Source organism: Galeopterus variegatus, unplaced genomic scaffold (assembly GCF_000696425.1).
Source record: "Galeopterus variegatus unplaced genomic scaffold, G_variegatus-3.0.2 Scaffold3586, whole genome shotgun sequence".
NCBI lineage: Eukaryota > Metazoa > Chordata > Mammalia > Dermoptera > Cynocephalidae > Galeopterus > Galeopterus variegatus.
This window is the reverse complement of record NW_007729697.1, coordinates 60,762-64,077: the sequence shown is the minus strand read 5'-3', so window position 1 is coordinate 64,077 and position 3,316 is coordinate 60,762. Positions and strand designations below refer to the sequence as shown.

Sequence of the window (3,316 nt, the reverse complement as noted above, 5' to 3'; positions counted from 1 at the left end):
ATGGGCAGAGTAAATGGTTGTTCTTTTTAAAGGTTAGGGTGACATTGTTGATCCAGCTAAGTAGGACCATACCTGTTACCTTTACTCATAAAGATGAATAAGTTATTTAGGATCAGAGCCCTCCAGTAAATGGGTCCTAAATGGCTCTGAAGGCAATAGGTTCATTTCGTTCTTTTTAGGATCTCCATATTCTAATCATGTGTATAGTTCAAAAGCCTCTAAAACTGTTCTCCCCTAGGCTGAGATCAGAGAAAAGATCACATACTTCCCAGTCTAAAATATCCTTTAACACAATGCAAAGGAAAGCTAGGGCCAGCTGGTTAGCACAGTTGTTTAGGGCATAATATTATAACACCAAGGTCAAGGGTTCTGATCCCTCCAAAAAAAAAAAAAAAAAAAAAGTTAACTATAAGATACTCTTTTATTTTCATTTTCTGTAACTTTTTAATTTGATATAATTCCAAGTTCTCTCTTTCTTGTTCTCTCTCTTCCTGAAATATATCCCACTTGGTCATTATTTTCTTATGTGGTGTTAGATTCTGTTCACTAATATTTTCTTTAGTATTTTTGCATCAATATCCATAAATGATATTGGTCTATAATTTTCTCTTTTTCCACACTATCTTTTTTTTTTTTTTTGGCCGGCTTGCGGGCACAGGGATCTGAACCCTTGACCTTGGTGTTGTAACCAGCTGAGCTAACTGGCCAGCCCCCTTTTTTTGCACTATCTTTATCAGATTTAGTACTTTCTCTTGCTTCATAAAAATAATTTGGAAGGTTTTCTTTGTTACTTATGTCCTGGGACAATTCATGTAGCATTTGTGATATCTGATCTCAGACGGTTTGGTAGAATTCATCAAATTCTGTGAAACCATCTGGAAATGGGGCTTTTCTTTGGGGTTTTTCCTTGATAACTTTCTCAGTTTTTGTCTGTGGAAGTTGGTCTGTTTAAGTTTTTATGTCTAATGGGGTCAATTTTGGTAAAATGTATTTTCCTAGGAATCACATTTTATCTGTCTTAAAATTTATTTGCATAGTGGTCTGTAATGTAGTTTTGTTTAACTCTTTGAATTTTCTTCTGTTTCAGTAACTATTTCTCACTTTATTTTTATTTTCTTTATTCTAGATCAAGTTAACTAGTGCTCTGTCTATTTTATCAGCATTTTCAAGGTTTTGGTTTATTAATTGGGTCTACTGTTTCTCTCTCTTTCTTTCTTAACATCAGGGATTAGCAAACTAGAGCCTGTGGGCCAAATCTGGCTTGTTGGCTATTTTGTTTTTTTGTTTGTTTGTTTGTTTGCTTGTTTTGTTGTTGGCTGACCAGTATGGGGAATTGTCTATTTTCATGAATAAAGTTTTATTTGAACAAAGGCAGAGTTGAGTAGTTGTGACAGAACTGTCCGACCTGGAAAGCCTAAAATATTTTCTTATCTGGCCCTTTATCAAAAAAATTTCCTGATCCTTGGTCTACATTTATCGATTTCTGCTTTCATAGTTATCATAGCCCTTCTCAGGCCTTCTTTTGCATTACAAGGGTGGTTGCATTATATGTTCATTATGAATTGTGGGTTTTAGCATTAAGAAGTGTCCTTGTCATATGTAGTGCTTCTAGTGAATTCTGCTTTGTCTTAGCTCAGGAGTGCAATCCCTACTTTCTTATGGTTTCCGTTTGTCTGGTATACCATTGCCTGTCATTTTATCTTTAGTCTTTCTGAATCACTTTATTTTAAGTGCCTGCTTGTGTATAGCATTTAGGTGGATCTTTCATTGCAAGACAAATTGAAAATCTTTTTATCTTTTAGTAGGTAAGTTAAATCCATTTACAGTTATTGATAGGACTTATATGTTTGAGCTCAACTCCATCGTATTATTTATAATAACTATATATTATGCGATATTTTCTGTATTTCTCTCTCTGCATGATGTGTTTTCTTTGCTGTTTTACTTTTATTTATTAATTTTTAAAGGAAGTTTATGTGTGTGTATGTGTGTATTTTTCCCCCCTAGTGGTTACCTTCTTAAAACGCCCTGTTTCCTGTTTTCTCAAATAACTTTTCACCATCTGGTTTGTCAGATGGTTTTTTTTTTTGGTGGCTAGCCAGTACGAGAATCAAACCCTGCCCATTGGTGTTATCAGCACCATGCTCTAAATGAATTGAGCTAACCAGCCTGCTCAGTTTCAAGTGACATATTTTAACTCTAATTTATTGCCTTTATGACATTCAATTAGTTTATTCTATTTTCCTTTTTCTCTGTCCCTTCTCCTCCCAATTTTTTAGTTGCATTATTTCTACTTTGTCAGAACATACAGCATTTATATATCATTCTTCCACCATGTCCCACCTTTATTTTAGTCTTAGAGCTACAATTTACATATCAAATGCTTACCATCAGTCTATTTATTGATGTTTCCCTAGTTATCTCTTGGAGGAAGTTCATCTTCTAGTAGATTCCTGGAGAGTACAGTATTCCCTGAGTTCTTGCATGTTTAGAATTGTTTCTCTAGATCCTTAATACTTGAAAGATAGCCTGGTTTCATATAAAAATCTTAGTTTACACTTTATTGATTTGAGTTTCTTAAAAAAAAAAAAAATTCAGTTCTTTTGTTGCCTGGCTTTTGATGTAGCTTTTGAGAAGCCTGATGCAGCCCAATTCTTTTGCCCTTAGATCTCATTTATTTCTATGAGGGTTTTTTCTTTATCTTAAAGGACTAATATTTTTACTTGTGTAAGTTTTGGGGTTGCTTGTTCTATGCCAGCTTTCTCAGGTATCTGCTGAACCCTTCAGTATTTACATTTAAATCTTTGTATTTTTGTGAAGTTATCTTGAATTATGGTTTTAAATATTAATTATGTTTCAATGCTTTGTTTTTCTTCAGAGACTTAAATTATACGTATGTTGTATTTTTGCCTATATTCCATTTCAATCACTTTATTTTTGATTTTTACTTATTTTGATTCATTTATTTTTTACTTCTTTTTAATCTCATTTTAATTTTTATTTTGTTTTCCTGTATTTCTTCAGTGTACCTTATTAAATTTTATTCTAATCTGTCCTTCTTTAGGCATCATAAAATTTAATCTTTATTTTTGATATGACTTTGTCTTTTTGTTTCATTTCTTTCCTGAATCCAGTCACTTTTATTTCATTTCCTCCCTATTTTTTGTCCATTTCTGTTCTTAGTTTTCTATTTTCTGACTCAAGGTATTTTCTTCATACTCTCAAATGCTTGTTTAAGGATATTTATTTCAGTTTATTGTGTTACAGTTTTTTTTTCTAGTTTGTGGGTTTTTAGAAAAAGATAGTTTTTCACAAC

The 3,316-nt window shown here is 32.6% G+C and overlaps 1 protein-coding gene across 2 annotated transcripts in view; it reads left to right on the top strand.

The window, feature by feature from the left end:
* The window catches only part of SUSD1 (sushi domain containing 1), a 107,679-nt gene that overhangs the window by 63,410 nt on the left and 40,953 nt on the right, over positions 1-3,316 (top strand). The window lies entirely within an intron of this gene.